Source organism: Aquila chrysaetos, chromosome 4, assembly GCF_900496995.4.
Source record: "Aquila chrysaetos chrysaetos chromosome 4, bAquChr1.4, whole genome shotgun sequence".
Classification (NCBI taxonomy): Eukaryota; Metazoa; Chordata; class Aves; order Accipitriformes; family Accipitridae; genus Aquila; species Aquila chrysaetos.
The window spans coordinates 1,494,126-1,505,868 of NC_044007.1; positions in this window are offsets into that span (position 1 = coordinate 1,494,126).

Consider the following 11,743-nt stretch of genomic DNA (forward strand, 5'->3'; position numbering starts at 1 on the left):
CCCCAAACCTCATCCCCCTATTTTCATCATCCGCTTCGGGCTTGTTGGCGTCTTATTTTGTGTCCAGAGGGTTTTTGAGTAGCCTGAGCTCGGCTGGATATCAGGCTCGGTTTTTTGGGATGGGAACTGGGATGCATGGAGGGACCCTTGCCCTGTGCCTGATGCACCAGGGCTGGGCAGAAAAGGGGGGCTTGGGTGGGGGGTTCACCCCCTATTCCTATTTTTATTTAGAGCTGTGGAAGCTTTGCAAACCTGACTCTAAATAAAAATAACCCGTCCTGCTGCCTGTGCAGCCTCTCGCAGGTCATCACCTCCTCCCCCTGTTTTGTTTTGGTTTTTTGGGGGGGTTGAACTGCAGCTCTCCAGTGGGTTACTCCCCAACTTTTCCTCCCAACATCCCCCCTGGCACTTTTTTGGGGGGAAAGCACTTCCAGCTGCCTGCTCTGTGACTAAATAAGGAGAGTTTGGGGAGGAGAAGAAGGGGTTTGGGGCCAGTGCCTTCCCCAAACCATCTTGGGAACCTCAGTGTCCCCCCCCACCTATTTCCTTGCTCCTGGATCTTGCCGTGGTCCATGCTCCCAGTGGATTCATCCTGTGTATTCCCAGGGACCAGTGCCCCCATTTCCAGCTGCGGTGGGGCTGGCTGGAAGAGCAGAGGTGGCTTTGGGGCTGTGCGGGGTTTTGGGGGGAGCGCTACCCTGTGGGGGCTCACCCCGGGGTCCGGTGTGATGCCCTGCCTGTGGGGTGGCTGCCATCGCCTCCTGCCCCGCGATGCCTTTCCCCATCGCCTTGGTGGAGAAAAGGCAGCAGTTTGGGGCTGAGGACACCTGATTTTTCCTTGTTCCTTCTCGGCCCTTCTGCTCCCCTTCTCTTTGATTTATATATACTTTTTTTTTTTTTTTTTTTCTTATGGTGCAGCAAGCTGGGGAAGATGCAACCTGGGTCTCACTGTGTTGCTGCCCTGAGAGCAGATTATTTTTTTTTTTCTTTCTTTTTTTTTGTAATCATGGTGTTACTCTTTCCCCTTTATCCCCGAGCCTCTGAGATCAACTTTGGGCCAAGGGAGTGGGGATGTGACCCCCAACTCCTTGCACCACTGTGATTTTTTTTTTTTTTTTTTTTTTTTTTTCCCCTCTCCCCACTGCTTTATTTTTTTTTTTCCCAGCTCCTCCTGGAAATCCCCCAAGCAGGGGAATAGCCAGAGCAGGGCATGGAGTGTTACTGCTACCTGTTAACGGTGGTCCTCCATGGGGAACCCCATCCCATGCAGCTCCCTGGGGAGATTTGGGGGCAGAATCACACCCTTCTGCCACATTGCAGCATTGGGGTGCAGTCGGGGACCCCCCCGGTGATCCGCATCCCCCTGACTTGCTCCGGGCTGCTCAAGCTCCTGGCACTGCCTGGGGGTGGCTGTCCTGGATCTGGCCGTGCTCCTGTTTGGTGAATAAATAATAAAAACTAAAGTGGTTTATGCCCAAATGGGGCTGGTTTATGACTTGTCTCCTTGTTGGGGCTGGGAGGGATGAGCCCCCCCTGTAATGTGAGGGGGGGGGGGCGGTCTGGGTGGTCCCCCGCTTGGTTTTGCAGCATCTTTTGGGGTGACTGCAACACGTTGACCTTTGCTGCGGGGCCGTGCGTTTGTGCGGCGTCACGGTGCTGCGTGTGCGTGGTCGGAGCGTGTCGGCACATGTTTTGGGATGGGGGGGGGGGGGCTGGTGGTGGTGGTACGGGACGAGGTGGCACGTCGGCGCGCGTCGCCCGTGCCGCAGGGCTGCGGGTGTTCGTGGGGTGCCGCGTCTGCATATTACAGGAGGGCGCGTGGGTTTTTGGGTCGCTCTGACCGCTTTTTAAAGCTTTTTTTTTTTTTTTTTTTTTTTTTCCCCCCCACATTTCTCCCAATCTCTGAGCGGGGCTGGAGCCCTCTTCCCCAAGCGGTCGCTGGTTTCTGGGGTCTGTACGGGGTTGCAGGGCTTCGGGACACCACGTTCTCCCTCCTGCGAGGAGCTGTAGCCCCTGCACCCATCCTGGGCATCGCCTGCACCCCAGGTCCAGCCTGGGTGGGGGGGTGAAAGCAACAGCCCCCCGGTCTTACCCCAGCCCCATGGGGTGCACCAAGGGGTGGCTGGCTTTTGGGGTGGGGGTGCGGGGACAAGCCGTGGTGGTTGGCACGTGTCCCTCTCCATGCCACCCTCCCCCGGCTCTTTTTATTTTTTTTTTTTTTCCCCCTAACCCATTTTTGAGCTTTACTCGCACCGTGACGCGCGCTCGAAGGCGCCATGGGCGTCGCTGGGCTGGGAAACAGCCGAAACTCTTCCAGCCGTCCCTGCTGAGGGGTTTTACACCCCTCTTCCACCAAGCAGAAGGGTGATTTTGGGGGGGATGCTCAGTCCCAAACACAACAGCACCTTGCCCAAGCACACATGGGTGCCTGGAACCTCTTACAACCCCCGGTAAAGTCACCCACCACCCGGTGCCGTGCGCTCCGCGGCATCCCCAAGTAGCGATTAGCCGGATCGTTGCAGATAACAGGGTTTCTGCAAACAGGCAGAAAACCGCAACAGGCCGATCAATGCGGCATCGCCAAAGTACCCCTCGCTCCTTCCTCCTCAATTATTGATGCTAATACCCGGCAGGTTTGCCACCGAACCGCCGCAGCCTGTTCCGCACAAGTCCCGACATCTTGGTAACATGATAACGCCAGCCCTGGGATAATAAATCACGGTTAGGAAGCAGGGTGGGTTGCTGGGCATGCACGAATTTGGGGCTATGTTCACTCAAAAAGCGTGAACTAATTAAATTCCCAGCAAAATAAATTCCCCCAATGAAACAAAAGCCCTGGCGCCGGCTCCGAGAGGCCATGCGGGACGAAGCGTCCTCGGGGCTGACCCACTGTGAGCTGTGCCCGGGCTCAGTTTGGAGCTGGTATTTTTTTGGCTTGAGATGATCTTTATATTCCGGCTTGGCCGAAGTTTTCCTTTTGCATGTTCCCTCCTTCCAGTGCTCCGGGCCCGGCTGCCTCCTCGATGCTCCCGTGTCCCTGGGAGCCAAACGCTGCCCTGCTCACCATACATAAAAACATATATATATATATAAAAATAAATACATATATACACATAATATCACCTTGGCAAAACAGAGCTCATTTGCTTCTGCCAGCTCATGGGCTCGCTTGCTTTGGCACTTGCAGGGCTCATCCCTATGGCTGGGATTTATTCCGAGCAAAGCGCAGAGCCTTCTGCCTTCCCCCAGCCAGCACATCCCTGTTGCACCAATATTATCCCTAACCTCGGCGGGAGCTGACGTCCTTCCTGACAGCCGGCACACAAGAAACCTCCACGCATACTGTGAACAGGACCACAGCTGAGTTTTGATCCCAAACTCCTTGCTTTTGGGTGGGTCTGCACTGCCCAGGGATGATGCTGCTGCAGGACATGGGATGCAGGAGGTGGGATGCAGCATATGGGTATGGGATGCAGGAGGTAAGATGGAGGAGGTGGGATGCAAGGATACAGGACATTGGATATGGGATGCAGGTAGTGGGATGCAGGATATGAGTGTGGGATGGAAGAGGTGGGATGCGGGATATGGGATGCAGGAGGTGGGATGCAGGATGCAAGGATACAGGACATTGGATGCGGGATGCAGGTAGTGGGATGCAGGATATGGGATGTAGGTAGTGGGATGCAGGATACGGATGTGGGATGCAGGATATGGGTGTGGGATGCAGAAGGTAGAATGGAGGAGGTGGGACGCAGGACATGGGATGTGGGATATGGCACGTAGGATGTTAGATGCAGCATGTGGGCTGCTGGATCTGGGCTGCAGGATGCAGGGTATGGCATGCAGGATGCGGGATAAGGAATGTTACAAATATGATATGGGACTTGGGATGCAGGATATGGGGTATACAAAATGGGATATGACATATGGGATATGGGATGCTCCCCTGCAGCAGGCCGCTGTGGCTGTGTGAGCAGTCCACGGCACCGTGTGTTGGCTGTCACTGCCGCTGTGCCAGGAGGAAGGCGAAGCCCTGGATCATGCATGAGGAGCAAGAAGGAGCCCAGCACTGCCCAGCCCACCCTTCCCCAACCGGATGAAGTCCAGCGAGGATGCAATTCTGACAATTACCAGCAACGTCAATGCATTCCAGGTATGTTTGATAACAATTTATTGGGTGCTATCGCTCATCCCTACCCATCTCTGCATGCAGGTGTGCGCACTGATATCCATGAATGCACGTACGTGTGTGACTGTGTGTGCAGGTAGTGGGATGCAGGAGGTGGGACGCAGGATGTGTGGGCGTAGGGAAACCATCTCCATTGCCAAGTGGGAAACATGCAAGGACAGTGTCATTCCTCAGGTCCAGTGGTGATCAGGTCCCATCAGCCATGGCCCTTTGTTGTCCCAGCTGCCCATGCAATACAGCTCTCCTTGGTGTCATCATCTCCAATGCCTAGACATGCCCTCCTCCCTCACGCTGGCCCCACAACTCCTCATCCCTGCCTGCTCCCCAATTAAGTCGTCAGCTTAATGCCTAATTACCCACCTGGTAAAATCCAAAAGCTCCTTGAGGTTTCCTCCCCCAGTCCCTTCTTCCTTTTCCATGGATGAGAGTAGGGGAAAAGGGTGCAGGCAGGTAAAGCATCCCCCCCCCCGGCAACGCCAGGTTATTTATTCATGTAACAGGCCGAGGCTGGAGCGCAGCTCAGCGCAGCCCTGGCAGCTGTCTTCTCCCTGGGAGCGCGAGCTGTAATTTGCACAAGCAAAAATAAACTAATTGTTATTTTCAATTTACATAAAGGGAAGGGAAGAGAGGTGGGGAAGGCAGCTAGGAGGGCGAAGGGGAGCCTCACGCTGCCAACCTCTCCTGGGCAGCGTGTGCCGTAGGACCAGCTCTTCTCCTGCTCCCGTGGGTCTTATCCTGCCTGTCTGGGGGATGATGCTGGTAGCCAGAGGGGTCAACAGTTATGGAGATGGGGAACTGGACCATCATCTTCTTCGCTACAGGGACAGGGCTGCTGACCTGCTCCAGCTGCAAGGTGCGAAGCCTGTCTCGATGCAGGCACAACCCAAAGGGAGAAGACAACTACTTTCATCAACTGGCTGAAAGGAAAGACTTGCTGGCGTCAGGCCACTTTTGGGGAGCTGAGGTAGGTTTATTTGGGGGGTTCACTTTGGCCACGGGGTTTGTAGATCAAAAAGAAGGGGCTGGTCAATGACAACCACAAGAGACAAAGCGGGAACTTGAGCTGAGGGGACACCCTACATGTTCACCGTCCCTCTTACTTCTTAGTGCAGGTCCTTTGCCTTCTGAGGCCTCTTTTGGGGGATTTTTCATGCCCAAACACCATTCACCCCAGGAATTTATTGCTCCCACTTCTGCTTAGTTGACCCTCTCTCATTTGGACACCAGCAGTGAGTGTCTAGCCCTTGGTCGTACTGCTCAACCGATGGGGTGGCTGGAGGGGCCATCTTGAAGGTCTTCCTGTAGGAAGACCTTAGAGACTTTCAAACATTTTCTCAAGTGAGAGCTGCAGAAGGGCACCTGGTGGGGACGTGTTTGCTGGATCTGGGCTTGTGATGGAGCTGAGTGTGATGCTAAATAGCAGAGGGGGTTGTGAGCGCTCCTCTCTCATCAATTTGGGGCAGCCCAAGGGCTCCTCGGGCCAGGGAGGAAGAAGAGGAGGAAGAGGAACACATCCATGGTCTCCTGCATTGGAGGGGGTGGAGATTGGAGATGCTGGTACTCACTGTCTCCAGCAGCAACCCCACCACACAGCACAGGAGACCCCTGACATGCTGGCACATCCTGGGAGCCTTTGTCATAACACTTCGAATGAGACGTTGCGGGCGTTTAATTTAGATTTACGCCGACAGGTTCTGTCCGTTAATTAAATATCAATTGATTGTTCGGAGAACACTTCCTTGGGTTTATCGCGTTTCTCAGAGACAAATCAAATTGCCATGTCATTAACTTGCAGCTATACAATCCATACATAATTACTGTCTTATTAATACCTTCGAGTTACGAGGAAGTTTTAGGCAATTAATATTTGTGGGATAGTTTGTATCAAGTTAATTCCGTCAGGGTTATGTTAATAATGTGGACATCTAATAAGCTGGATAATTAACGTCTTTCTCGTTAGCATCTTCTCAGATGCCAGTTAAATGTCAGGCTGGTCTTTGTGGCCAGGCTGCGTTTAATTAAACATGTTATTACAGAGGGACTCGTGCCTGTTACATGTGAATAGAGCCAGGTAGGAGCAGCACAAGGCTCCAGCCCTACCTCAACTGCAGATGCAAAATGGGTTTGGGCATGGTTTGGAAATGGGATTTAGGGATTGTTCACAAGCTAGGATGCAGGAGGAGGCATTTTTTTTGCCTTGCAGGAGAGTCAGAATACTGCCCTGATCAGTGTTGGTACATCGTTGCTCAATTCAGAGCAGGGTTTGGGTTTAAGGGTTGGTCCTCCCAAAAAGTAGCCAAAGCTGTGGGGTCCCTGACATGGACATGAGCACAGTGGCGTGAGCAAGGGACCAACCACCATCTGTGACCACATTTTCCCAGCAAGCCCAGTGCTGGATGCAACTCCAGAAATGATTGCCATGAAAATTCAGGCAAATCTTAGGCTCAGCTTGAGCCAAAAGGTGAGCATTTTGGTTGGGTTTCTTCCTGGGCTGGCAGAAGGTTTGCCGGTGTGCCCCAGCACTGGGATCATCTCACCCCATGTTGCTTCCCCGGGGCTTTCATGCTGCCTTATCCCTTGAGCTGGTGCTATGGGGCAGATCAGCAGGGGAACATGGCTGTGTGTCTCCATGGCAGGAACTGGTGGGACATCTCCATCTCCTGGCATGGTTGCTGCCGGGATGCCCACAGGACAGGGATGTGCATCAGCTGTACAAGAGGTCTTGGCCATGAGATCTTCACCGGGAGATGTCCACGACCCGGCTGAGCCTGGATCTCTCTGCCCACAGCCTTCCCTTCCTTGATGCTCATGAATAAATGATTGACCCTATCTACCTGGCCTGTTTGTCTTTGTGAAATATTCATCAGCTGCTGATTAAGTTTTAAGGAAGGGAGATGTTGCCCAGGTGGGTTGCCGTGCTCCAGCTGCCCGGAGGCAGCAGGTTCGGGCTGGGAAGCTGTGGAGTTGGGATTTGCTGTCTCCGATTGCTCCGGGAGAGGGCTGGGGAGAGTTTTGCTCCTTCTCTGCTCATGTCTGGGCTCCTTGCAAGAAATCCTTGTTGGATCGTGGAAGGGGGAGGACAAGGATGGGCTCAGCTCCCTTTTGGAGAGGTGACTTGATGCACAGCAAAGCCCAGCACCTCCAGAGCACACCAGAAAGAGTGGAATTCAGGTGAGGAGGCTCAAGCCTTGCCACCATGACCACAGAGGGCTAAAGAGGCCTCGGGTGGCCTGAATGATGTCCTCCGTCCCTGGTGGCTACAGAGGGAGGTACTGTCTTCTTTCAACAGCGAAGCCTTCCTGGGACAGCATTGCCATTGGGAAAAAGTGGGAATAAACCAAAATTTAAATAATTTTCCTTTATGGTTATCCATAGTCCCTAAAATAAGGGCTCTGCTGCTTATATTTCCTCCCTCCCCTTTTCTTGTCTCATTGCAAGGGTAGACAGGAGACACTCAGGAGCTCATTTTTAATTGCAATTAGGAGCTCAGGTAATGCTCTCCCCAAAAGGGTTCTTGCTGAGTGTGGCTTTTCCCTTGCCCTGTGCTGGGACAGGTTGGGGAGGGAAGGATGCTCCACCAACTGGTGTGCTGGGAGCCATGCTCACACTGCCATTGCAGACAAGGTTGCCCCGTGCAGCCTCCCTGGCCAGAGGTTCCTGCTCCATGAATATTTCAGGAGCCAGGGTGGGGGTCCCGAGGGTCTCCTGGGACAGGGCGTTAGTGCAGGCTGAGGAAGCACTGGACAGATAGAGGAGGAGTGAAGAAAACTGCAATGAAAACCAAGCAAAAAGGTGCCAAAGCCACAAGGTCAGGTATGAAATATTGATGGGGCTGTGCTGCGCTGGAAGGGAGGTTGTGGAGGTCCTGGTGAAGCCGCGGTACCCCAGGTCTGGCTTCCTTCTCACCCATCACAAATGCACAGCTGGCAAAGTTTTGGGCAATGGTTAATGATGTATGAGCCTAGTTTTGCAACAGTTGGGCCCATCTGGCACCGTGGCTCCCTGGTGCTCCTCTCCTGCGCACCGTAAAAGGTGGGTGGTGGGACTGGGAGGGGAGACAAGGTGGCCCCAGCATGAGTGACACTGTGTGGGCTGGGCCCTGTGGGAAGCACCAGGTGTGGTTCTGGTGGTGGGGTGGTTGGGTGGGAGGGATGGACCACTGGACAGAGGTGGTTGGGTGGGAGGGATGGGCAATGGGATGGAGGTGGTTGCCCAGGAAGGATGGGCAATGGCATGGAGGTGGTTGAGTTGGCGTGATGGGCAGTGGGCTGTGGTTGGTTGTGGTGGGAGGGATGGAAGTGGTGGCGGTGGTAGGGATAGGCAATAAAATTGAGGTGTTTGAGTCGGAGGGATGGGCAATAAGAGGCGGGTGGGCTGTGGGAGGAACGGGCAATGGGATGGAGGTGGTTGGATGGGAGGAATGGAGCCTGTAGGTGAAGGCCTGTTCCCAGACAGAGACTGCATTTCCCTTTTTGGGACAGTCACGTATCGTGTTTGGTCCCCTCCACGCCCTGTCTGTGCGAGGAGCTCAGAGGAATGGCTGCTGCCTGTGGGGTCTCCTCCAGGCATCTTTCCCAAATCCACCATCATGTCCAGCAGAGAAATCAGCCCCATGACCAAGGACCAACTCCTTCCTTCCCTACTGCCTTATCTCCTGATTCCCTGCTCCGCAGGCCCCTGATCACCCCAAAGATGAAGTTCCCGAGCCGGTGTTGAATCAACTCTTCCTAGAAATAACACCCCATCAAGAGCTGTATTTTCTTACACAAATTATTTCCTTTTGCCTCCGTGCAAGCTCATTAGCATTCCTAAACATGACCGTATGGATCGATGCGGTGCTGGACCAACGCACGGCAGTCGATTCTTGTTTGCCGGGAGACTTTACTTCCCCATCTAATCAGGCAGGGCCCAGCTGACGGCAATGTCTTTCTCCCTGCTTTTTGCTCTGGTATTGGTCACCTGCTGATTAATTTCCAATGGGTTAGTTCATCAGAGAAGGAGGCTCTCCGGTTTAATTAGAAACGGGTAATATGAGTGCATATTATCATGCAGCTGTCCAGCAGTGGGTTATTGCGGAAGCGTGCCGGGAGTGTCAGCTTTTCTTAAAATAAGATTTAAAAAAAACTTGGAATAAAAGGTCTCTGGTCTTTGTGCTTGCAAAGGCAGCATCCAGCACGGGAGCTGATGTAAGTGGTTTCGTTGCCACCTGCCTGAGCCTGCAGGCAGCCTGCCCCCCAGCCCTCTCCACAGGCAGCTGCCTGTCGCAGGCACCTTGTTGGGATGCTGTTCCCGAGATGGTGAGCGGCACCAGATATTAGAACACGGAGCGACGCTTTGCTATGGACCCTTATGGGGCGGGAGGGCAGCATCCGCGCTGCGCATCCCAGTGCCACCCTTGCCCCCGTGCCGTATCGTCCCCTTCCCAGGGAGCTACGTGGTGCGTGGGTCCGTGCACATGTGCTCGCTCCCGCCAGCTTTGCTGGCTCCGGGTCTCCTTGCGAGGAGCTGCTGAGTCAGCAGCCTGCACATCTGCAGCGTGGGATCCACCGGAGGACGATATTAATCAGTGTTTTTTTCTCCCGGACTTTGGCAGCCTCCCTGCGCTCGCAGCTGTGCCTGCGCCCTGGGAAATAAGCTCCAGTGGCTCCAGTGCCTGCTGGGCGCCGCACCCTGTCCCCAGGTGGTTTTGGGGCCGTGGGGACAGATGTGTCCCCCTCCGGCGGGCGAGCTGGAAGGAGAGGAGATGCTGCTAATGCCCCAGTGACGGGGGGTCCTGCCCTGGCACCCCTCCTCAGGCATAAAGGGGCTTAGTCCCTATCCCTTCTCGGACATGTTAGTGCTCCTTGGAGCATCTTTGGGCATTATCTCCACCAAGGTGAGCATCCTGCACAGCACGTGGTGCTGAACTAAGCAGCATCACCAGGGTCCCAAACCCTCCCCATGATGCTCTGAGTGGGGGGGGGGAATAAGGTGTTATGGGGCATGGGAGACTCATTAAGATGGAGGTACCCACGCTGCTGGCTGCACCTACCTCCAAGCACGGGGTCCTGTGCTCTCGCACCGTCATGCAGTCATCATCCAGAAGCTGGATGAGGCCATGTGGATAATTAGGATAATGCATCGTACTAAGGCGATGCTTCCCCACCAAGGCAGTGCCGAGCTCTTGATGGGCACTAATGAATTTAGCCTCGGTGGGAATGGGTGGGAGGGGTGAAGGAGAATCTTCTCCCAGTAAGGACCTCGAACCACATTCTTGGAGAATAACCTCTCCCAGTGCCTCAGTTTCCCTGGCTGCAAATGTTGGGGGGGGGGGGGCTGTGGCTTGGACCATCTAGCTGAGGGTTATATTATGTTGTCCAAAGGACTTTTGGGGCAGGGACTGCCTTGTGCATGTGCTTTCAACCCTGTTTTCCATCACCTGGATTTCCAACCTCCTTTCCCATACCTTCATTCCCAGTGGTTGTGGTTAGAGGGAGGCAGCACTGCCGGGGAAGATGGGGGAAACGGGATGTGGGAGCTGGGAAACTGCCACTCCACGGGCATGGGGACACTTCAGTGGCAGCGGGTGAGGACAGGAAGGATTTGTTCAACCCTATGGGTTTTGTTTTTGTGCTGTGCTCCCTTCCCCATGGGCATTGGCTCTCTGTGGGGGTTGGAAGCAGGAGGGGTGCAAGGGGGGGAGCTCAGTGCAGGCTGCTGCTCGCTCACAATTGCTTTGTGTTGTGGTGTAATCAGCACTCACTTATTCTCTTTGATATTTTTTTTTTTTCTCCTTTTTGTTGTTGCTATTTTTCATGTTTTCACCGTGTTGGCAGTTTTCTCCCCCCATCCCTCCCCGGCTCCCCCTTCCCCCGTGATATACCAGAAACCTGAGACCAGGAATCATCCCGGTTGCAAAGGACTGTTAGTGGGTCACTGGTCTCCTGCTGTGGCATCTTCCAGCCACCACTTCCAAGCTGCTAACCCTACTCAAGCTGCAAGAGCAATCCTCCGCACGTCCCCCTTACCCCTGTACAGCTCCCCATGCAAACATCCCCAGCAAGCCTGAAATCTCCCAGCAGAAGGGCCAGAAAAGACCAATGTGGGGGACATTGGGCTGGAGAAAATGGCTTCGTGGCATTTAAGTGGTCAGACTGGGGATGCCGGATGCTCTGCTGGGAGGTAGCCAGGGAATTTATTGCCCTTTTAGGGATTTGGAGTAACATGGTTGTAGTAGCTGTGGGGGGGAATGGGGGTAGGATGGGACATTGGAGGATGCTAGGGTAGGTTTGCGGGCAGCACAGCACTATGGGCAAAGCCAGAGCAACAGTGCAACACGGTATTCTGCGGCTTTGGGTAGGGTTTTAAGCACTGAGGTATGCTGGTATACTGGGCAGCATTGGGACGTTTATGGCAATAGGGTGGGACTGTCCCATGGCGGAACAGTGGTGCTGTGAGCAACAGATCCTTCTGGGATGCTGGGGACAGTCTCGTGGACACCAAAACATTGGGGGATATTGGAGGAGGATTTGGGGCCAAAGTCTTTTCAGGGACAGGGGTGGAGGTGCTGGCTAG